Below are 26552 nucleotides of genomic sequence, written 5' to 3'. Positions count from 1 at the left end.
TTAAAAATACTCCTTAAAAGTCTTAAAAATGTGACTAGCAGACGGGAGCCCCCAAATTCCACGGGTCAAAACGATATGGAACAACCATTAGCCTGAAACCTTCCAGGGAGAGGCATAGGGTAAATAGAATACTTTTTTTAAACTCCAGTTCAGCCAGTTCATTTAAAAAGATTAATTTCAAATTGGTGACAACATGTGTCACTGCTACAGCTAGAAAATTCTGCAACAGACCAAAAGGGAGGCGGTGGTAGGATGGGAGGTTTTGGAGAATACTGGAAAAGAGATATAAAAATAAGATGACTTTTTAGGAACAAATTTGGAAACTTTCAGACAGAGGAGTATTATTTCCTGGTAGAATAATGCTTGATTTCCATACCTTCAGAAGTTCTCCTGTTACTGGGTTTGGACTGTAATTATAGCAGAAGACTCCAGAAGAAAAGAATAGGAGGAAACATTTGGAACTAGATTTTCTACAAATCTCTATCACTCGATGGGGGGTAGAGGATGAATAATAAATGCACTAAAGTAATTTTTTTTTCCTTGCTATGTCAGTACCCATATGAGATCCACAAGTCAGCTCGCCCAAACTATCTACTGTTCTAATAGAATATGTTGATTCATTGGGATACGCGAGGACATTATTGTCTGCCAGGCAGATTTTTAGACACTTTAAATGTTACTTTAGCCTCACAATTTCTCCTAGAAATACATTAATATTCTCTCCATTTTATACTTGCAGAAACAGGCTTAGAAAATTTGAAAGAATTGAAGGACAAAAAGGTAATGCATGTCAGTAGAAGGATTGAAAAACCTAGTTTCAGATGTGGACTCTCTGGGCTATTCTCCTGTAGGCCACTTCCTTTTCGCAGTTGATAAAAATTTTATAATCAGAACCTCTGAGTTTAGCTGCAGCTCTCTTACAAAACAGCTAGCCATTTGTCCTTGGACATATTAACCCCCTGAATGTCATATGCCTTATAAAGTTAAATTACATCAATTCAATAAGCATTTTAGTACATATTTAGTAGAGTTAGTGATAAGCATTTACTAGGTTGTACATCTACAAAATATTGATCTTTTCTCCTTCCTTGCTGTGAGTTTAGCCAACTTCCTCCTCTTCTGTGCCGCCATGAAAACTTGAGTTTTTATACAAATTAGATAAGCTATTACAGGGAGAGCACGTAAAACCACATGACGTTAAAAATTGTTGCACCAAAATGCTCACTCTTAGTTCTGAGGATAAAGGCAAAGACGATGGTGGTGGCACAGTGATGGGAGTCACTTTGCTAAGTGGTATTAATTAATACCTGCTTCAATACCTCTAGATTTCCCTGTGAAGATGAGATCCATGCTTGTGAAAGTACAAACTGTAGAACACCACACGAATATTAGTTTCCATCTTCCCTTAAGGTGAAGTTCACATGCAACTGAGATTCTGTTAGGGAAGAAGTAATCCTCGTAGAATGGGCCATCAGAGTCACTGTGTTAGGCAAGAAGGAGTGGGTATGGGAAACAAACTGTGTTTCCTCTATGAAGTAAAAGATCTACAGACCCAAGGGCAACTAATTAATGCTCCACGTCAGAATTTGCAAAATTAGAAAAGGGGGTAAGGAAACTGAAACCTTCATTAAAACAACAGGGAATTTCTGAGATTCAGAGATGTCTAATGAAACTCATTTATTTAACAAATATTTACTAAACCATACCCAGTTATTTTGCTAGGCTTTTTTAAAGAATTAGAAGGAATGAATTAGTTAATTACACTTGGGTAATTACTTTTCTTTTAGTTTTTAAAAATTAGATCTACATCTAATATCAAAATAAACTAAATGCTATGGAGGTTAAAGAATTAAATGTAAAGATCAAATGCGTGAAGTAATTACGAGAAAATGTAAGTGAATTTTATTCTGATCTCCAGGTGCAGATTCTTTTGGGCACAGAGACAATGTAATATGGTATGTGAGTTACATCGCAATTAAACAAAATCTCAAAAACATTTAAAAAAAACCAGTAAATCCCACATACAAATAAAACATCTGCATGTTGGAAACGCAGGGAATCATTTACACTAATATTTTAAAATTGTCAATGTCTTTGGGGACTCGGAGGGAAAGGGTGGGAATGGGGTGAGGAGTAAAAGGCTACAAATTGAGGTCAATGTATACTGCTTGGGTAATGGGTGCACCCAAATCTCACAAATCACCACTGAAGAATTTACTCAGTTAACCAAATACCACCTGTTCCCCAAAAACCTATAGAAATAAAAAATTTAAGAAAAAAAGTCAATGCCTAAAAAGGTTTAAGCAAATACAAGCAAATTATAAAATTATAGTAATCATAATGGCCACCAATTCAATTTTCAGTTTTAAACTTTTATGTATTTTTCCAAATTTTCTAAAGTAACTTTTGATCACTCATAAATAAATACCACAGATGTATTAATCACTTTTTTAATACAAAAATTATTGAAAGATGTGCATTTCTCAAACGTGAATGAGCACCACCCATAGTTTGCTGATGGATCCCTTCCGAAGAGTTTCTGATGCAACAGATTCCCAGGTGATGTTGATGTTCCCATACTGGAAGGACCACACTTTAAACTACTGGGTTACAGATAGGATCATAGACTTCTGAGCCAGATTATCAAGTTTAAAGCTCACCTTCAACACTTGTTTTTAGTGGGTAAATTAACCTCTGAGCTTTAGTTTCTTCATTTGTCAAGTGAAAATTAAAATGGCACATAATAGTACCAATCCCTTAAGACAGTTACATAATTTAAATAAATTAACATTTACAGGGAACTCAGAAGCACACTTATGACATAGTAAATGTTAAATGTATATTTTAGTGAGAATGAAAATCTAGCATTGCTCATATTTCACTAAAAAAAATCAATTAACAGGTTTAAAGATTTCTACATTTTGAAACTGATTCATAGTTTTTATTTTGTTAACTCCTTTCTAATTCCTTTGTATTTGCTTGTCACAAAGTCTTTCAGAACTTGAAAAGAATTATGTGTTTACTGAACGACAAGGAGTGGACAGAGTGGAAGAAGAGGCCAGTTAAGCACTGAACCCTGAACCCAGGAGGTACTGGGGGCTGGCATGAGAGACAGGGAGACAGGAGATTGGGGGCTACACTCTGATACCAACAGAAGAATGGATAAGGGCTGATGTACACAATCACTTGGTCAAGAAAGATCATCTACATTTAAATAATAAAAATATGACTCCAGGAGGGAAACATCATAATCCACTGCTAGGGTGATGCTATAGTCTATCATCTAAACCAAGACACTTTAAAAGTGAACAGAAGGAGGTGCTTTCTTAACAATTACAATTAGTTAAAATGCAAAAATGATACTATCTGTAGCTTCCACCTTTTAAAATATCAAAATTACTAAATAAAAATTTGTTATTCTTTTGCTTTATCAACAAGGATAATGCTTATGAGGTTTGTGTTACTATGGAGTCTTGGAATTCTAATGGTCTTCAGAGGAAGCATAAGTGTAGTTGAAATAATAGAAACCTAGGAGTCAAAGAGTCTTCAATTCAGGGTGGACAGTGGACCAGCCCAGAAATTTCCCTCCTGGGTCCACATATTCTCTCATTTCTGTTGCCATTGATCTTCCTAAGGCAAGGATCAATTAAGGCACGAATTTTTCCTCTTCTAATGTGATTTCAGAAGATGAATGAATTTGGGAATAGAAAGAGAGAGAAAGTGCGTGTTTGTATATGTATGGTATATGCAATCATGCATATGCATGCACACTTACACACACACACTCATTCTATGTGTTACTTGAAAGGGAAAAAGAAAATTAATCAGGCCCTTCCATAAAGGCTGAAAAAAGAAAGAAAAGAAATCTGCAATAGGCTGATTACTTTCCAGGAGATAAACATTCTCTAAATGTTTCGAGTAATCTCAGATTGAACGTGCCTACAAAATGAAATTAGCCAAGTCCCCCCAAAGAGCTTATCACTCGGTTCAGTAAGAAGAGCTAGCAGAATGTTTAAAGAGTATGAAACCAAGTACTGTAACACATCCACACGTTGGTGGGGCAGAATAGAGAATGGGAAATTTCATTTTTCTTTCAATAATGACTGCCAATTCAGTCACCTTCTGTGTGGAGGATGAACATTCAGAGATGGGTGAAAAAACAGTTCCCCCAAATACTTTGAACATTAGATAAGAAAGCCTACCAAATCAAATTATTGTGTTATAATCTGTCAAATAATTTGTTTTCAACAAAAATGTGTTTAAAGAATGAGTAAGAACACTTACAATAAATACAAATTTCTATATTAAAAGCAGTGAAGAAAGTGACCCTTTCATATATCTTCTAAGAGGATTTACAAATAGCTACAATTTCTGATTCTATTCTCATTACAAAACATGATCAGCTAATATATATAACCTTTTGATACACTTTCATGGAGAGCTGTATATGCAAATATAATTCTATATCACATCCTAAGTATTTACTTTATGACAACAATCAGACCTCAATAAAATAAGTTGGGAAAGATCATTTACAAAATTGTCTTATACTTGTAACCATAATAAAAAAAAATTCTTTCCAGTGTGAAGCTATTACCATTGGCAGGCAACGATCTGAAATAGAAATGATGCAGTGCCCTCTTTCTGAACTAGAACTGAATATTCCACAGATTCCCATTGAGATCTGTAAGCTTTCTTTTGCAAGTCACCAAAGAACTAAACCCACCATCACTTAGACCAAGTAGCAGAAGATGGTGCCATACCATGCCTCTTCTGTTCAAGGTCCAGCTGTGTGCTTTAGGCTCCTATCTCCTCTCACTGTTTCACCATTTTTCCCAGCCTAAGCATGATGGCTGTCCCCGATTCAGCATTCTGTTGAGTCTGTGACTCCCACAGAATCATCTCCATGCCCTTCCCCTAGATCCTTCCTCATTTCCACAAAGAGCAAACCGACTCACTAGCAGAGAAGTCTGTATGCCCCAAGACAGCACACACAGTAGGTACATATTTTACAGAAGTTCTCAGAATATCCTTCTTGGTAAAGCATAGTACAGTTTTCTTAGTAAATTAAATACAGTTACTTGGGTTTTAGCACCCTGAGATATAATAAGCTCCGGATAAATAACATGATATAAAGAACATATGCGAATATGTCCAAAGCCATGAGGTCATTCCTGTCCTCTCTCAATTACTGGCTGTAAACCCAGAGGAAGCTCCCTGAGCCTAATGGTCCTCACTTATAAAATGGTATTTTGATGTCTGTAATTTGCTGTCAAATACTTAGGCACAGTGGTGTGTGTGTGTGAGAGAGAGACAGACAGAAACAAAAACAGAGAGACAAGGTGTAAGACACAGAGTTTTAATTTACAACCAACCCAAGGTAATTACTTGTCTGAGTTGGGTTTGCTCTCATGTAATCTAAGCATTATGGTAGCTATGCCAAACACTTCAGCTATCCTTATCTCTACTCTGGAACAGAGGTTTTATTAATTAACATAACACAGGTTTTTCATATGAATTTTCATTGGTGAATTTTGTGGTCCTCAAATTCCTTGGATTGGCTGGAAATATTATTCAAACTACTAAACATACTATTCTATCAACAAGTTATACAAAGACTGGATCTTTGAGGTGGGACTTGAGCTTTGTTTTTAAAAGTCTCATTCAACCACTATTTCAGAAGTTCCTCGTTGCCAATGCTGATTATAAATTACATACACCTCATGCCTCTAGAGTAACTGTTGTGTTTGTCACAATCAATCTTTCATGCATACTGGGGGCAGAACCTTAAAAGAAGGGGATGGTAGACGTCACTGTTCACCTAGCGTGGTATATAACTAATTTTGTAGTTTCCTTCTAATAAATATATTTATGTGTAGTAGAATTTGGTCCAAAATATACTTGTGAATGGCAGCAAGGTTATGAAGGAAGACACATATAACTCTCACCTAACTTCAATAACTATAGGTCGCTATTAAAAAACAGAATAAAAACCACTAATTAAAAAAATCTAATAACCTGGAATAGCCAAATGTGTTTATGGCAATTTATAATAGGAAGAAAAATAAAATGAAAGTAATTTTATGTTTTGCAAAGAAACATAGGCTATGCAGGATGTACAGGGTTTTCTGAGGACAACATGTGCTATGATGCACTTGGAATATAGATAATGCTAAAAAATTACTTTGTTATCATTCTACAAATCAAACAGGTCCTGGAATCAGAATTCTATCGGCACAAGACAGGGCCCTTCATCAAACCCCTTAAAGAATTTCTGCTTCTTGTTGGTTGCCCCGCTTATTAGATGAACAATGGTCAGAGGATGGATTCTATTGCATATGGCACTGATTCTCCTTCGTTCTTCCCAAGTAAGATCTAGTATAGACTCTCCAGCCAGCATATTCTCATTAACCTACTCTATGACGCATCATAGCCCAAATGGGCAACCTATTTTATACCTCAGTTTCATTATACCAAAATCAAAGAGATGTCAATTGTTAGGAATCACTTTGAAAGCCAATGACCCATGTCTAACATACTCTGTTTCTTAACTAACATTTTGACCTACTTCTGTTCTAGGATATTAAAAAGTTCACAATTCAAGGCACCACTGGGAAAAGGAAGTGGAGGAGACTAAATTACAGTAGTCACCCTTATCTGCAGGGGGTACATTCCTAGGCCCTCTGTGAATGCCTGAAACTGTGGATAATAGAAACCCTATCTATACTACATTTTTTCCTATACATACATACCTATAATAAAGTTTGATTTATAAATTAGACATAGTAAGAGATTAACAATAACTAACAGAATAATTATAACAATACTGTAATAAAAGTTATTTCTCTCTCAAAATCTTACTGTGCTATACTCACCTATTTTTGGACTGAAGTTGAATGCAGGTAATTGAAAGCTAGGAAAGAGAAACTATGGATAGTCGAGGAGTATGTTCTGAGTTTCTCCTCTTTCTGGCTACATTTGAAACTGCTGTAGTGAAGAGAAACTATAATCCCTGGATCCAGCCTTATGAAATTTTAGGTTAGGGTCTACTGGTATAAGAAAATCAAATGTTCATGGCCAAGAGAAGAGTCACATCAACAGAAGATTGCCTGCCTCAAAGACCTGCAATCTTTCAGCAGCCAACGTTTTAGAAAACATATAAAATGCAGATTGTTACTTAATCTTTCTCAAAAGAGTAGATACAGTGTGGTCCCTACCCTCCTCTCAGAACATGTATAGTTTTTCATGGAGATAAGATCACCATGTATGAATCACTGATCGGTATATATGAAAATACATGAATCAAGAACAATATTAGGAAGACAAAAATAGCACTCATCAATCAATGAACATATACTAATTGACTTGTGACAAATGTTTTACGTGGCAGAGTTGTCTAGGGAAGATAAAAATTGGCAACAGCCACTCATATTTGCATAGCACTTCCACATGAATTAATATTCGTGTCTAAAATAAAGAGCAAGGGTAGCCCAGGAAGACTTTGGGGAGGAGGTGAGATGCAAAGGGTTTGCTTCTAAGTTAGTTACTTAATTTAGCATGCTAGTTAGGTACTTAACTTGCTAAATGGTGCTAGTTTAACAAATGGACCAAATATATTCATCAGGAAGATGCCAACAGAAGCAGACACTGAACTATTTGTCTGGCTGAATATAAGCTCAAAGTTTCAAAAAAATCACAACAGAGAACAAAAAAAGCTTAAAATTCATGTTTTAATAGGTTTTCTCATAAAATAGGCTTCATGAGGAGCAGCTAAAAGTGGCTGAATTTTCCAAGAGACCTGGGCTGAGTTTGGACGAATGCACTCGCTAACAATGATTTGTGTTCCTGTGATGTGCCCCCATGATACAACGGGGACTTGAAAATGAGATCATCAACATGCACTCAGAGGGCTTTTAGGATCCCAATGAAGCCCAGATGGACATGCTTAGTTTCTTACCTATGAAGAAACATTTCTCCACAAAAAAGAATGGAGTTAGGTAGAGCCCCCAAGGGCCTATTGCTACTGCCTGGCAATACAGGCCACCAGCATGATAGAGTTGAACTTGAGGACAGCGTGGTAAACAAAACATTGAGGATTAGAGGGTGGGTTATGGTGGGGGAAGCACTGATTCTGAAAATACTTGCTTTGTGACCTTTACGTCTCTATATAGTGCTACTGGACATACTTTGTTACAACTGAAAATAATTTCGTTACCTCCTTCAGTTTACCTTTAAAAGTGAAATACGCCAGCCTGAGAGATTTTTGACACATTGATGGAGTCAAGAATTCAGTAAAGGTATAGACAATAGCACAGGAACTGTGCTTTTCATATTTAGAAGGAAAACAACTTTCCATCTTTAGAAGATGACTTTCCATATTTAGGAAAACGACCTTCCATATTTAGAAGATGGAAAAATGACTCTCCATATTTAGAAGATGACACCCTTCTTGGGAATGACAGGGAACTCAGATATACCTTAGTGTATCCCATGGCTTTGGCAGGTAGAGAAAATGAAGCCTAAAGAATTAGGGTGTTACTTTTCCATAGCTTCAAGAAACTTCTGCCAAAAGAAGAATTCATGATGTCACAAACACAGTGTTCTAAATCAGACACTGGTTTTAAAACTTGCCCAAGTAGTTACCACTTGGAATGGGCTGATTTGGGAAGAAAGGCACAAAATATTTATGCAACTTGTGCACTTGTTTTGTTATCTGTTGCCCCCCACTGGCCAACAAGTAGCAGCAGACACCAAAGGGGAAAACATGGATCTCAGAGAAACTGTCAATGGAGAATATCCCAAACAAATTTAGGTTTCCTGCAAATTAAGAAGAAGCTACTCTCATGTTATTTTTCCTAACAGTGGCACACACTGAATCAGCTTGCAGAATGCAGACATCATACACAGACATGATGATGATGATGATGATGATGATTTATTGACAGCCTACTGGGGACCAGGCACTCTTTTAAGTACTTTTCAGTCTATAAGGCAATCTGTGGCATAGGCATGATTATCTGTATTTCAAGATCTAGAACTAGGGGCTGAGAGAGTTTAATTTGCCCAAGGTCACAGTCAGCTTAGAAAAAAATCAATATATGAACCAGGTCAAAATATACAATTCATCAGGCCAGATTTCTGGCCCCTGCATCCATCTCTCCCAGAACAGAGTTCCTTTTATCTCCACTTATATGCTTAGCCTTACTGTCCCTTAAGCCAGATCTGACCTCAGAATTATCTGACATTGGACTACAACCTCATGTCCTAATTTTGCTAAATAGTCCTCTGATAAATGTTCCCTGCTCTTGGATAAGTTGATATCCTAAATTCTCTAGCTCTCGGTCTCTACTTTACCCGTTCTTGATCATTCACTAGAGTTTTCCCTTAACTGCAAACTTATACTTGGAGCCTTGCTTCCTGCTGCAAACTTTGCCAAAGCAGATTTATGCAAAGGCCAGAATCAATATAAATCTCCCACTAAAGGTAGTTTGTCTCATGTTATTCTCTGCAGGAAAAAAAAAAAATGTATATACACACACACAAATAAGGTGATCCTTGATAGTGAATGTGAGTGTAAAGACATTTATACTTTTCTATATACAAGATGCCCACATATCTTTGCTTAGAACAGACCTGATTTTAAGCTGGTTGTCCCAGCATGATTACTAATAGTGCCCCGTTAAACTCTCCAAACCATGTGAGTTTAAATGATACATTTTAAAGTTATTCTAATCCTGTGCACCACTGAGGCACCATGAAGACACTCTACAAGTGTCACTTAATCTTTTTAAAATTTTCACATTCATTTTAAAATATCGCTAACCTTATTCCCATTATACAAATGAGTTAGGTGAAAATCAGAAAGGTCAAAATATATAATTCAAAATCCCATTATTACTAAATGGAGACAAAATTCAAAGCCATGTCTGCCTGGAGTTTGTCTCCTTACTCTATCATATTGCCTTCTGCAAGGTTTTTTCAACTATTTTTTTTTTTTTGCCTTTTCCAAAATGAAGAAAATAAGAATACTAAAAAACAAAGTACAGTGTTAAAACTGAGCCAGATGTAACAGTAATATCAGATTACTTACCATAAGATTCAATATTCTGACTTCTCATGAGAAAGCCAATCAGTTTACAAGCCAAGTATCAGTAAGAGAAAAAAAAAAATCAACTACTCAAGAAGAAATCCAACTGCTCCTGTTCCTATGTTCACAAAGCAGCAAACCATTTCTCACAGAAAAGGTACTCACAAAAGGGACACTGTAATCCAATGACAAAGATCATAACAACATCTTTGCAGAAGACCCCACAAGTTTTTACAAGTCTCTTTTCTATAGCTTTCTTAGATATTGGCTAATGGCACCACTCCAAACCATAATTAAAAAAACTCCGTGGGTGGGTGTTGAAGGATGGAGGAGAAAGATGGATTTTATAGGAAGCCAATAAAATATCATTAATGTATATAAATGTTGTTTGGCCTTGACACTGGGATGGATATTAGCATATTTAATAGTCTAGAATATTTAATAGGTATTCATCAGATACCCATCCATAGATGATATTTCCTTCAGCTGAACAATGATATGGGGAAGACCTGTTTATCTGCTGACAGAAAAGAACTTTGTTGAGCATTCTACATGGATCAAAAGGATTACTTTTTTTTCATTGCAGTTTTATCTTACAGATGTGCCATCTACTCATCCCATGCTGGAGAGGAAATGTAACACACTGAAAAATCAAGAAGTCAATAAAATAAACATAATGTGATGGTTTTCAGGAAAACACCTATAGACAATGGCATACGTTTAAATTTTTATAATGAGCATGATAAATGCAATACCCATTCTAAGAACATGAGAGCATACTTTGTCCCTTATAATTGCTAAGTATGAGCCAGGCACATGGCACAAACTTGTAATCCCAACTGCTCATGAAGTTGAGGCAGGAAATTTCTTATGCCCAGTGGTTCGAGACTAGCCTCGGCAACAAACTTGGAGTGACACTGTCTCAAAGAAAAAAAAAATGACTATGGGAAACAAACATGGTGAAACACTGTCTCAAACAAAAAAAATGACTAAGTATGAAAATGAGATTTTTAAAATGAAGTTCCTGTGTAGTAAATGACAGTAATAAATTGAATAAGATTCAAGTATTGCTATTAAACATATTTAAAATAATTTCTAGATACTCCCCCCCCAATACAGAATCATATAGCAATTGGTACTAAATATTTCACGAAAAAAAAAATCTAGGCTTTTTATGTGTGTGTATGTATGTCTATTTGTTTTCTTAACTGAAACACAGTAGGAGTTATGAATCTCAGTAGTCATCATTTTAGGGTATATAGTCCCTTAAGAATTTGTGGATTATAAAAAATTTTTGTCTTCCAGTCTCCACATTCCCAATCTCTCCTATTGTGACAGAATACAGTTTTTGATTAGTATTTATATGGAGATATACAATCTAATACTAAAAATTTCTATATGACACCATCAATTGACCCAACTGAATGCCAACTCTTAAAAATACCAGAAAGTTTCTCAGCTAAATACAGTTTTTGATATCCTTTTTGAGTGCAGAAAAGGATTCAGTTCAGGGCTTTTGTTTAGCTTCTATTATACTAATTTTAATGGAGTTATAAGCCCCAAAATATAGCTTTCTTAAATTAAGTAGCTAAATGAATCCTATTCCAAGTGTAATAAACATTATTTTAAAGGTGCTTTGACTAATGCTTGTTTTTATTATAAATTTAAACATCTTCAAACATTTAAAACAGCTTTTATATATTTAATATTTCTGAAGACTTCAACAGTCTCACTGATAGACCCCAGTGTATAATCAAATTATTGTTAGAATCAAATACATTAAAACTATAATGTGAAGAAATGCAAAATTTACAAATTATGTGCTCTAATGTTTACAAGCTTACTAAGTTCCCACTTATAATCAGTTATAACTTAATTATTCAAATTACAAATTTCAAATTGAAGTCACAGAATAATCTATTTTACTGACACTCCAAATATTCATAAATATTGCGAGTACAAATATTTAAGAATCCCTTTTAATATAAATATTAATAAAATCCGTATCTTCTATACTTCACAGCTAAAACTTTCTAAGAGTTTGATAAATGCTTATTTCCAAGAAAATAATCATTTCAAGTGCATAATGTAACCCTGAAACATAATTTTGGTGTAATGTCTCAGTATTCTGCAGTTCAGAAAATGACCAGAATTCAAAGAGGTTGACTGCCTTTGACAGTTACCCTCAGAGGAAACTTTGAACACTATTTATAGCTTCCATGTCAATGATTCCATAACCCAGAGGACATAGTGTCCAACACTTGAAATTCAAGTTTTACAGTTCATCTCCCCACCCACAGCTAATTTAGATATATCAGTTGATTACATTTGTTTTCTTCTTTGACCCTTATGACTTATTTTCATTTTATCTCCAAAAAAGCTTTACATTTTTTTGAATGAATTCTTACATTGTTTCATATGCTCAGAAATATTATAATGATGTAGCCAACTGGATTGTTATTACACATGGCTCTACTGTACTATCTGCATACAACTTCCAATGTCATTCTACCTGTAATTTCCAGTTCTTAGAAACTGTAGTACTTTTGTATTACCAAGTTAGTACATTTTAGCTAGCATATTTCTTTTGCCAGTTTTCCCCAGAAATGAATGAAAGAAATGTAGGAGTGAAGACAGAGAACATTTTGCTATTGTTGGAAAGTTATAACCTATCCTCTGTTACTACAAAAGTGAAATGCAATCTTTAATGTCTACATTAGGATGTGAATCATATTTAATCTTTCAAGTGTTCTTGGATTAATCTGTTTATAGTGTTTAAGGTATGTGAAAACAAAATTAAGAATTTACCATATTGGTAGTTATATATAAAATAGATATAGTAATTTTGATAAACCTCCACATAGAAAACAAAAAAGATTTCTAAAAATTCCAAATTATCAGTGAACCCTCTTCAGGAAAAAACTGTACTCCATAGTCTTTCCAAGTTTAAGATCACTAACATTTTTTTAGGTTCAGCACCAGTTAATGTAGAAGGATTCATTAAGTGCACAGATGAAGATATGGCCAGACTAAAACTTACACACACACACGCACACCACATACAATTTGAATAGCAGACCAAGGACCGATTCATATCTTTTCATTAATAACTGACTGCATCATTGCTTTAGGTCTAGCATTTGCCAGAGAAAATATTTTATGCTTACTACATAAACTGTACACTTTTTGTTTGCTTTTAATGCATTTGATCTAGGAAAGAACTATCATGTAAGTTTTCACTCCTAACTTGCTTTTAAATTTTGGTATCTCATGAAAAATATATGCCTCCAAATGAATGGTATATGAAAACCACTTATAATTAAATTGTAGAACTGTATTAGTGTTACAAGATTTGTATCTTGATTTATAATAAGAGAATGACAATTATTTATGAAAGAGAAGAGAAAGCTGAAGTGGAAGAAGGAAAGATAACTTTAATTTAATCTGGGGAATAATTTCTTACAAAAAAAACCAATAGCATGTAAAAAGAATGAAAGCAAATATTGTACATTTCCAGATGAGAAGTTTTAAAACAGATTATTTCTGTTACATAGTTATTACTTAAAATAAAAAAAATTAAAATTACTTCCTTTAATTTCCAACACCCCCTCCCTCAAATAAAAATATTCTCGAGCTCCAACCTCCAGCTCCCAGTGGGAGCGACATAGAAAACGGGTGATTTCTGCATTTTCAACTGAGGCACCAGGTTCATCTCACTGGGGCGTGTCTAACAGTTGGTGCTGGTCCACGGGTGCAGCCTGACCAGCAAGAGCTGAAGCAGGGCGAGGCATCACCTCACCTGGGAAGCACAAGGGGGAAGGGAATTCCTTTTCACAGTCAAAGGAAATTGAGACACACAACACCTGGAAAATCGGGTAACTGCCACCCTAATAATGGGCTTTACCAAGGGTCTTAGCAAAAGGCGCACCAGGAGTTTATATTCCACATCTGGCCCAGAGGGTCACATGCCCACGGATCCTCCCTCATTGCTAGCACAGCAGTCTGAGATCTAACTGTAAGGTGGCAGCGAGGCTGGGGGAGGGGCGCCCACCATTGCTGAGGCTTAAGTAGGTAAACAAAGCCACTGGGAAGCTTGAATTGGGTGGAGCCCACCACAGCTCAAGGAGGCCTGCCTGCCTCTGTAGACTTCATCTCTGGGGACAGGGCATAGCTAAACAAAAAGCAGTAGAAACCTCAGCAGAGGTAAATGTCCCTGTCTGACAGCTTTGAAGAGAGCAGTGGATCTCCCACAGCACGGATGCTGAGATCTGAGAACAGACAGAGTATCTGCTCAAGTGGGTCCCTGACCTCTGAGTAGTCTAACTGGGAGACATCCCCCACTAGGTGCAGACCAACACCTCACACCTCACGTGGCTGGGTACACCCCCGAGACAAAGCTTCCAGAGCAAGAATAAGACAGCAACACTCGCTGTGCAGCAATATTCTATCTTTTGCAGCCTCTGCTGCTGATACCCAGGCAAACAGGAGTGGATCTCAAGCAAACTCCAACAGACCTGCAGCTGAGGGTCCTCACTGGTAGAAGGAAAACTAACAAACAGAAAGGACATCCACACCAAAACCCCATCAGTATGTCACCATCATCAAAGACCAAAGGCAGAGAAAACCACAAAGATGGGGAAAAAGCAGTGCAGAAAAGCTGGAAAATCAAAAAATAAGAGCACATCTCCCCCTCCAAAGGAATGCAGCTCATTGCCAGCAATGGAACAAAGCTGGATGGAGAATGACTTTGACGAATTGAGAGAAGAAGGCTTCAGTTGATCAAACTTCTCACAGCTAAAGGAGGAACTACATAACCAGCTCAAAGAAACTAAAAACCTTGAAAAAAGATGTGACAAATGGCTAACTAGAATAACCAATGTAGAGAAGTCCTTAAAAGAACTGATAGAGATGAAAACCATAACAGGAGAACTATGTGACAAATGCACAAGCTTCAGTAACTGATTCGATCAACTGGAAGAAAGAGTATCAGCGATTGAAGATCTAATGAATGAAATTAAGCGAGAAGAGAAGTGTAGAGAAAAAATAGTAAAAGGAAATGAACAAAGCCTCCAAGAAATATGGGATTATGTGAAAAGAACAAATCTACGTCTGAGTGGTGTGCCTGAAAGTGAGGGGGAAAATGGAACCAAGTTGGAAAACACTCTGCAGGATATCATCCAGGAGAACATCCCCAACCTAGTAAGGCAGGCCAACATTCAAATTCAGGAAATACAGAGAATGCCACAAAGATACTCCTCAAGAAGAGCAACTCCAAGACACATAACTGTCAGATTCACCAAAGTGGAAATGAAGGAAAAAATGTTAAGGGCAGCCAGAGAGAAGGGTCAGGTTACACACAAAGGGAAGCCCATCAGACTAACAGTAAATCTCTCGGCAGAAACTCTCCAAGTCAGAAGATAGTGGGGGCCAATGTTCTTTTCTTAAAGAAAAGAATTTTCAACTCAGAATTTCATGTCCAGCCAAACTAAGTTTCATCAGTGAAGGAGAAATAAAATCCTTTACAGACAAGCAAATGCTTAGAGATTTTGTCACCACCAGGCCTGCCCTACAAGAGATCCTGAAGGAAGCACCAAACATCGAAAGGAATAACAGCTACCAGCCATTGCGAAAACATGCCAAAATGTAAAGTTCATCAATGCTAGGAAGAAACTGCATTAACTAATGGGGAAAATAACAATACTAACTTTAAATGTAAATGGACTAAATGGACCGATTAAAAGACAAAACTGGCAAATTGGATAAAGAGTCAAGACCCATCAGTTTGCTGCATTCAGGAGACCCATCTCACATGCAGAGACACACATAGGCTCAAAATAAAGGGATGGAGGAAGATCTACCAAGCAAATGGAAAACAAAAAAGGCAGGGGTTGTGATCCTAGTCTCTGATAAAACAGACATTAAACCATCAAAGATCAAAAGAGACAAAGAAGGCCATTACATAATGGTAAAGGGATCAATTCAACAGGAAGAGCTAACTATCCTAAATATATACGCACCCAATACAGGAGCACCCAGATTCATAAAGCAAGTCCTTAGATACTTACAAAGAGACTTAGTCTCCCACACAATAATAATGGGAGACTTTAACACTCCACTGTCAACATTAGACAGATCAAGACAGAAAGTTAACAACGATATCCAGTAATTGAACTCAACTCTGCACCAAGCAGACCTAATAGACATCTACAGAACTCTCCACCCCAAATCAACAGAATATACATTCTTCTCAGCACCACATCACACTTATTCCAAAATTGACCACATAGTTGGAAGTAAAGCACTCCTCAGCAAATGTACAAGAACAGAAATTATAACAAACTGTCTCTCAGACCACAGTGCAATCAAACTAGAACTCAGGACTAAGAAACTCAATAAAAACCGCTCAACTACATGGAAACTGAACAACCTGCTCCTGAATGACTACTGGGTATATAACGAAATGAAGGCAGAAATAAAGATGTTCTTTGAAACCAATGAGAACAAAGATACAACATATCAGAATCCCTGGGACACATTTAAAGCAGTGTGTAGAAGGAAATTTATAGCACTAAATGCCCACAAGAGAAAGCTGGAAAGATCTAAATTGACACCCTAACATCACAATTAAAAGAACTAGAGAAGCAAGAGCAAACACATTCAAAAGCTAGCAGAAGGCAAGAAATAACTAAGATCAGAGCAGAACCGAAGGAGATAGAGACACAACAAACCCTCCAAAAAAGTCAATGAATCCAGGAGCTGGTTTATTGAAAAGATCAACAAAATTGATAGACTGCTAGCAAGACAAAGAAGAAAAGAGAGAAGAATCAAATAGATACAATAAAAAATGATGAAGGGGATATCACCACCGACCCCACAGAAATACAAACTACCATCAGAGAATACTATAAACACCTCTATGCAAATAAACTAGAAAACCTAGTAGAAATGGATAATTTCCTGGATAGTTACACTTTCCCAAGACTAAACCAGGAAGAAGTTGAATCCCTGAATAGACCAATAGCAGGCTCTGAAATTGAGGCAATAATTAATAGCCTGCCAAGGAAAAAAGGTCTAGGACCAGACGAATTCACAGCTGAATTCTACTGGAGGTACAAGGAGGAGTTGGTACCATTTCTTCTGAAACTATTCCAATCAATAGAAAAAGAGGGAATCCTCCCTAACTCATTTTACGAGGGCAACATCATCCTGATACCAAAGCCTGGCAGAGATACAACAAAAAAAGATAATTTTAGACCAGTATCCCTGATGAACATCGATGCAAAAATCCTCAATAAAATACTGGCAAACTGAATCCAGCAGCACATCAAAAATCTTATCCACCATGATCAAGTGGGCTTCATCCCTGGGATGCAAGGCTGGTTCAACATACGCAAATCAATCAATGTAATCCAGCATATAAACAGAACCAAAGACAAAAACCACATGATTATCTCAATAGATGCAGAAAACGCCTTTGACAAAATTCAACAGCCCTTCATGATAAAAACTCTCAATAAATTCAATATTGATGGAACATATCTCGAAATAATAAGAGCTATTTATGACAAACCCACAGCCAATATCATACTGAATGGGCAAAAACTGGAAGCATTCCCTTTGAAACCTGGCACAAGTCGGGGATGCCTTCTGTCACCACTCCTATTCAACATAGTGTTGGAAGTTCTGGCTAGCACAATCAAGCAAGAGAAAGAAATAAAAGGTATTCGGTTAGGAAAAGAAGAAGTCAAATTGTCCCTGTTTGCAGATGACATGATTGTGTATTTAGGAAACCCCATTGTCTCAGCCCAAAATCTCCTTAAGCTGATAAGAAACTTCAGCAAAGTCTCAGGATACAAAATCAATGTCCAAAAATCACAAGCATTCTTATATACCAGTAACAGACAAGCAGAGAGCCATATCATGAATGAACTCCCGTTTACAAAAGCTTCAAAGAGAATAAAATACCTAGGAATCCAACTTACAAGGGATGTAAAGGACCTCTTCAAGGAGAACTACAAACCACTGCTCAGTGAAGTAAAACAGGACACAAACAAATGGAATAACATACCATGCTCATGGATAGGAAGAATCAATATTGTGAAAATGGCCATATTGCCCAAGGTAATTTATAGATTCAATGTCATCCCCACTAAGCTAGCAATGACTTTCTTCACAGAATTGGAAAAAACTGCTTTAAAGTTCATATGGGACCAAAAAAGACCCTGCATTGCCAAGACAATCCTAAGCCAAAAGAACAAAGCTGGAAGCATCATGCTACCTGACTTCAAACTATACTACAAGGCTGTAGTAACCAAAACAGCATGGTACTGGTACCAAAACAGAGATCTAGACCAATGGAACAGAACAGAGCCCTCAGAAATAATACCACACATCTACAGCCATCTGATCTTTGACAAACCTGACAAAAAACAAGAAACGGGGAAAGGATTCCCTATTTAATAAATGGTGCTGGGAAAATTGGCTAGCCATAAGTAGAAAGCTGAAACTGGATCCTTTCCTTACTCCTTATACGAAAATTAATTCAAGATGGATTAGAGAGTTAAATGTTAGACCTAAAACCATAAAAACCCTAGAAGAAAACCTAGGTAATACCATTCAGGACATAGGCATGGGCAAGGACTTCATGTCTAAAACACCAAAAGCAACGGCAACAAAAGTCAAAATTGACAAATGGGATCTCATTAAACTAAAGAGCTTCTGCACAGCAAAATAAACTACCATCAGAGTGAACAGGCAACCTACAGAATGGGAGAACATTTTTGCAATCTACTCATCTGACAAAGGACTCATATCCAGAACCTACAAAGAACTCAAACAAATTTACAAGAAAAAAACAAACAACCCCATTAAAAAGTGAGCAAAGTATATGGACAGACACTTCTCAAAAGAAGACACTCATACAGCCAACAGACACATGAAAAAATGCTCATCATCACTGGCCATCAGAGAAATGTAAATCAAAACCACAATGAGATACCATCTCACACCAGTTATAATGGCGATCATTAAAAAATCAGGAAACAACAGGTGCTGGAGAGGATGTAGAGAAATAGGAACACTTTTACACTGTTGGAGAGATTGTAAACTAGTTCAATCATTGTGGAAAATAGTGTGGCGATTCCTCAAGGATCTAGAACTAGAAATACCATTTGACCCAGCCATCCCATTACTGGGTATATACCCAAAGGATTTTAAATCATGCTGCTATAAAGACACATGCACACGTATGTTTATTGTGGCACTATTCACAATAGCAAAGACTTGGAATCAACCCAAATGTCCATCAGTGATACACTGGATTAAGAAAATGTGGCACATGTACACCATGGAATACTATGCAGTTATAAAAAAGGATGAGTTCACGTCCTTTGTAGGGACATGAATGCAGCTGGAAACCATCATTCTCAGCAAAGTATCACAAGAACAGAAAACCAAATGCCACATGTTCTCACTCATAGGTAGGAATTGAACAATGAGATCACTTGGACACAGGAAGGGGAACATCATACACCGGGTCCTATTGTGGGGAGAGGGTGGGGGAAGGGAGAGCATTAGGAGATATACCTAATATAAATGACGAGTTAATGGGTGCAGCACACCAGCATGGCACATGTATACATATGTAACAAACCTGCATGTTGTGCACATGTACCCTAGAACTTAAAGTATAATTTAAAAAAATATTCTCACTTTGGAGCACCTCTAAGACAACAATTGATACTTTTAAATCTAAAATGGAATCATTGACTATCATTAGTGGAACTTGCTACATTTTCATTAAAGCGTTATCAAATTTATTTCCATATTTCAATTTTATACATGAGCTAATACATAAAATCCACATGAAATTGAGATTTAATTTACTGTCAATTTTGCGCCAAGATTTCACAAATTTCACCAAGTTTTTCAGTTAAGCTTAAAATTCATACTTTCTCAAATCAATAGATTTTAATGCTTTATACCAAGGCTTATTATGTTACATAGTCTGACTTTTTAATATCTAAAAAAATGCTAGTTTTAAAATATTCTACTGTATAAATAAGGTGAGAATCATATAATACACTACAAGCCTATGTCACAAAATAGAGTAGGAGTCAGGAAAGATAACTGATAAAGATCATAATTTAATTAATAAAGTTCCACTGGTACAAATTAGAATACAGTGTTTTCTTTTTTTATTTTATTTATTTATTTTGTATTTTTTTTTTTTTTTTTTTTTTTTTTTTTTGAGACAGAGGCTGTTGCCAGACTGGAGTGCAGTGGCGCAATCTTGGCTCGCTGTAACGTCCGCCTTCCTGGTTCAAGTGATTCTCCTGTCACAGCCTCCCAAGTAGCTGGGATTATAGGCACACAGCACCAGGCCTGGCCAATAGTATTTTCTTTATTCTTATGGCCTTTGAGTACTGATGGTTTATAAACCAATTAAAAAGATATAAGAATTAAATGTAAATTTAGCATTCATGAATATTCCATTCATTTACATTTATATTCTAGTATAATAAAATAAGCGACTATTTTTAAAAGGAGTCTTTTCATAACCGAATTGAGTAAATTTTTATTATTATGTTTTTTTGTAGGGGAGAGCTGATAGAAATTAATACATGTAAACTTGTGTAAGTTACCATTTTTTTCTTTAATCTGTTTTTCCTCTCATATGCTAGCATAAAGCAAGAAGGAAATTTTAGAAAATCAGAAAAAGAACATTCTAAATTATCTGAGACTCAATATTACATCCTTAACAAATGGACCAAGGACCGAAACATTTTGAGCTGAAAGAAGAGATTCCAAGGTATTTGTAAGTGCCAGGTAGACCTATCTCTTCTTGAGACCTCACTATTTCATTAGGTCATCCATCTACAATCTGATTCTTCTTCTTTTTAGACAAATTTGGCATACCAATAGAAATTCATCATCCAAGTCTTCATGCAAAGATAGTCAATGAAAATACGTTAACTTTCACATCAAACATCAGAAATCAGTTAAATATTCAATTCAAATTCATAAAAAATTAAGTGCCAACACTTTTTTAGTTATTACGGATATAATTATGTTTACGACATGGTCCCTCACCTCCCAAAATTTCACAGTTAATCAGTAAATATATTTTGTATTTGTTTGTTCTTTGCTATTTACCTGTGAAACAGAATGAAATGCTCTTTATAAAAGTTTCAAGGAAATTAATTGTTCTTGTCACCAGACAAAGCTGCCTTGGCCTTGAAAGTGATAGCAGATCAAAGTACTCAGGCAGGACAGCCAACTAATTGGTGAACTGAATTGGGAAACTGAAACCTTTATTCTCATGCAAAGATGAAAGACACATAAATATTATATCCGTGCAAGTAAGATAAGATGGTTTATTATTTAACTGATGAGGGACCCGTTTTTCCAGCTCATTCCACCATGAAATATTATCTTCTTGTTTTTCTACTACCAAGCATAAAAGATTAGCTGCATAGAATTATGAGCTAACCCCAAGTTGTTCCAACACAAGTGATTCTAGTTGGAGTTAAAATATTTACTATAAAGCTTATTGGTAAGAGTAAAGTGTATAAAGTTTATTGGTAGGAATGAAGTGGGTGTGGGGCTTTTCTGCACCCTGGACAGCACCTCAAGCCAGCCTGGGAAGCTGTAATTTGTAAAACAAGAGAAAGAAAATTAAAAATCTTCCAGTTGAATACTTCCCATAATTTTCTGATTTATAAAACTATGTCATAATAATGTTGTCTCATTAAAACTGTGAGAAGTAAAAAACTATTTCAGGATGGGGTAATAATAATAACAACAACAACAACAACAGAGGTTTTTCTATATGCCAAATGTTATTTTAAATATTTTCCCCAGATAAAGTTGTTTCATCTTCACGATAATATTATGATGTAGGTGGCATTACTTTCCCTATTGTATAGATAAATAAACTGAGATTAAATAACTTGCCTAAGGTCACACAGCTAGTATATTATAGATCCAGAATTCCAACCCAGGTATACTGACTCCAGAGGTCATGCCGTTAACCATTCCTTTGCGACTTAATAAAAAAGTTTAAATTAAAATCAATATGCTTTTAAGGATGTTATAAAATTCATTTTAATATTCTGTTCAAAGTTAACTGTAACTTACACAGAAAATTGTTTACTTTCTGCCATTTAACAAATGGCTCATTCTGCTTAATTTATTTCAAGAATGTATTATTACTATTATTTGAGTCAAAGCACAATTTATAAATTACTTTTAAATATTATACTGTATTAGGTTTGGAAAGCAAATACACATTATCAAAATATAGATGAAAAACTATGTACTGTGATATCAAAAATAATATCAAACTAATTTCATTATCTTATGTTTTAAAATTGTTGTACTTTGTTCATAAAATATATGCTGGTATACATAATATTTGTGTTTTACTTCTAAATAAAATAAGTGTTAGGGTGTTTCTTTCAAGCTCTTCTCCATAAATAACCTATTATACTTGCAGAGTTTTTATACTTTCCTCAGTGAAAAGCCAGATGGAATATAGTTGCATTTTTCTTTCTAGCATTGGTTTTTTGGAGTCCTAGAAACATTCTTTTTTGTTTACCTAAAGAGCCTCGAAAATATGGTAAAGATCATCTTGAGATAAATATTTAAGTTATAATCTGTTATAATTTCTTATTCTAGGCACATAAGCATAAATAATACAAGATTAAGCATGAATTCCATGTAAAATTATTCATTCTTCGAAATGACCAATGCAGGTGGTGTTGTTCAGATGAGTAATAGACTTAATGAATAATTGAGTCATGGACATCCTCAAATGAACTTCACTAACTGTTATGATAACTACCCTTTTTACACTTATGGTCTTTTACGGGAAATATTTAAACAAGTATTTACCCATTTTTGAAAATGGAAAGTGAAGCAGATGTCAATGATTCCTGTTTTATCTTATTAACAGTTTATTACTGTTAATTGGTTGACAAATAATTAATTATCGTCATTTAATATTCAAGTATACAAACAACCGAGGAAGTGAAATGACTGGCCCAAGATCACAGAGGTAATTAATAACAATATACTTTCTCAAACTTTTCCATACCATGTGTCCATCACAATGTTCAACATTCTATGACAGCACTTAAGTGGTGTGTTTGTGCATGCATGTGTTTGCTTGTGATTCAGTATTTGTCACCAAGGTGCTTCTTCCATCATCTGTCACTCTGCACTCTTACTCTGGGCTTTGAGGTAGATCTTAAGCCTCTGGGAAGAACAAAGCTGAAATGGGTTATTTGTTCTCAGTAGCAAAAATGTTTTTCCTGTGTTCTCACACAACACGGAATACTTCTATGACCATATACATGTGGAGGTTTTTCCCCGCCCACCAGCTGGGTGTCCTTTAATTGAATTCAATTCCAACACTATCTACCTGGAGATAGCATCAGATCCCCAAGGTAAGGGCTCAGTCCCATAAGACTGTCCTCCACTTCAGACGCCAATTGCGATTCCCAGGTTGTTTCATTTGTGCTTCTGATCAACTGTAGAGTTTCTAGTGACCCGTTCTTGGGTTTAATTGATATGCTAGAGTGACTCACAGAACTCACAGAAAGACTTATGTTTATCAGTTTGTTATAAAGGATACTACAAAGGATACAGAAAAAGAGATGCACAGGGCAACTCCTGGGAAAAGGTTGTGAAGCTTCCATGCCCTCTCGGGGTATGTCAGCCTCCAGAAACATTCAGATGTTTATCTATCTGGAAGCTCTCTGAACCCAATAATTTTGGGTTTTATGGAAGCTTTATTAAGGAAACATGACTGATTAAACCACTGGCCACTGGTGGTCAACATAACCTTCAGCTTCTTTCTCTTCCTTGGAGATTGAGGAGGCTGAAAGTCCCAACCCTCTAGTCAAGCCTTATTCCTTTTAGTGACCAGTCACCATCCCAGAGCTATTTAGGAGCTGTCAGACCTCCGTCAACTTATTAGCACGCAAAAGACATCATCTTGGGGATTCTAAGGATATAAGCAGTTGTATTTCATAACACTGGGGCAAAGACCAAATATGTATTTTACAATATCACATTAGTCAAAATCTATAGAACTACTAAGGGCACAGAGAGGAAATAGAGTTGTCGGTCAAATGCAAAAGCAGTCTTGAAATTTGAGAAAATGGTTTTGGGTCAAATGAAAACAAAGTGTTAGGCTCTACAGTGACAAAAAAGATCAGTGATTGTCATCGGCTGGGGACTAGGGTAGGAAGAAATCACAAAGGATCCTAAGAAACCTTTAGAGGTGATGGACGTGTTCTCTATCTTGAATGTGGCTAAATCAAACCTCACAGAATACTCTTTAAATTGATGTAGTTTATCATGCATAAATTGATTGATAAAATAGAAAAAAGTGTCATTTTATACCTTGTAGAGAAAGCTTAAATAGCTAATTTCCTCTAGTAATATTTTTAAACTTAATTGCTAAAATAATGAAATTAATGATGACATAATAAAATACAAGAGAAGTTTGTATACTTATGGTCTGACATCATAGCTAACATCTTAATGATGACACTATAAGTAACAATTTGAGCTGAACAAACACATATAAGTCACAAATATAGAGAAAACTGAAAGTTAGTGGTGGTCTGACTATTCACTGAAATGTCCATACAGGAAAAAGAAAAGAAAAACAGGTTTTCATGGAGAAAATCTAATTAATTCATAATCTCATTTCATTGCTATCTCTATGAAAAGCATATAGCTCAGAATCTCTAGCACAACACTTTCTGACCTCTTAAAGAGACTAACCCACACGGCTCCTCAGTTCTTCATTATCAAAGAAGAAAGGGATAAAACGAAGATTATTGCAGCTTTTGAAAAACAGTCCATTTTCATGCTGACAATTAACCATGATGTGTTCCATACAATGTAAATGAAGCATAAAATAGCAAACAGATCTCACTTTTATGGATATAGCTACCATATTTTCCATTTAACCAGCAAATTGGGGCAAAGGCTTTTAAGAGATGGATTTACTCCAGCTTAGCCACATCTCCCATTTTCTCAATGACGAATCAATTAACATATTAGATTTCTTTGTGAATTGTCTACTTATTTTTCAATGACTGTCTTCTGTTTATTTGAAGTCAACAAAGCCTTTCACAAATAGTGAAAATAGTCAGGAAGGTAGTCACTCTCTTTTCAGTGAGGGATGGTTGGTTGGTGGTGGTTTCATATCTGAGCTGTCACTACCACAGACTTTTTTTTTTTCTTTTAGTTTGGCTTCAGTTAAGTGATGTTAGAAAACCAAGTCCTTGCTGGTCAAGGGTTTAACACAAACTTCATAATCTCAGGTACCCATTCTGAAACATGAATATCTAAGAAAAGTTTATGGGGAAGTGGGGGTGTGCATGTGTATTGTAGCCACCAAACATCAGCGTAGGGTTCTTATGCCACACAGCAGAAAAATGTGTCTTCAGTGGGACAGAAGAGAGCCAAGGAGGAGCACAATCCATTTATTCTGCAAGAAAGTAGAGTTGGCCGGGGGGCAGTGGCTCACAACTATAATCCCAGCACTTTGGGAGGCTGAGGCAGGAGGATCGCTCGAGCCCAGGAGTTTGAGACCAACATGGGCCACATGGTGAAACCCTGTCTCAAAAAATAAATAAATAAATAAAATAGCCAGGCATAGTAGCATGCACCTGTAATCCCAGCTACTTAGAAAGCTGAGGTGGGATGATTGCTTAAGCCCTTGGAGGTAGAGGTTGCCTTGAGCTGAGATGGCACCACTATGCAGAGTCCAGCCTGGGTGACAGAGTGAGACCTTGTGTCAAAAAGAGAAAGTAGAGTTAAAAACATGACCTGACATACCCTCGGGTGTCAGATTTGTTTCCATCAATGTGGGAAAAGCTACCTGAGCAAGGTTCTTAACCTTGCTCTTAACTTTGAGACTCTAACTATCCATCTACAGTTCAGTCTGGGTGGCACTTCCTTTATCTTTATCAAATATTGAGCTCCCACAAAGTATTTCTTTTGAGTCAAAAGACTTTGTTATTGAGAAGTGTTTGTAAACCAGGACTCTATGATACAGTCACCATTCCTACTGCATCAGTGAGTTTTACATGCACTGTTTTGATATGGTGGCTTACAGTTTTATCAGCAGGAAAGAAATATAACCCAGAAGCTTGTAATTTATAATGAGCTTTCCAGAGTAAACTTTCTTTTGATCACACTGATTTCACATTGAGGATTTTGAGTGAGGACAAAATTGTTAAAAAGGACCAAGGACAAATTATTCTAGTGTATTAATATATGAAAGGACAGGGATCACAGAACAGGAAAGATCCTAACTGAAATAGTCTGTGATAAACAACTTCTTCCTACTTTATCAATGTTTCATCATCTCTATCTAATATCCCTACTCATTCTTCAAAGAACAGTGTCAATCCCTTTGTCTCTCAGGCCTGATGATGGACAA

The 26552-nt window shown here is 36.1% G+C and overlaps 1 protein-coding gene across 7 annotated transcripts in view; it reads right to left on the bottom strand.

The window, feature by feature from the left end:
• Window positions 1-26552, bottom strand: part of UNC5D (unc-5 netrin receptor D) — a 567925-nt gene that overhangs the window by 346666 nt on the left and 194707 nt on the right. The window lies entirely within an intron of this gene.

Source organism: Chlorocebus sabaeus, chromosome 8 (genome assembly GCF_047675955.1).
Source record: "Chlorocebus sabaeus isolate Y175 chromosome 8, mChlSab1.0.hap1, whole genome shotgun sequence".
NCBI lineage: Eukaryota > Metazoa > Chordata > Mammalia > Primates > Cercopithecidae > Chlorocebus > Chlorocebus sabaeus.
Note: the sequence above shows the minus strand (reverse complement) of the source record. Positions and strands in the feature narration are given on the sequence as shown.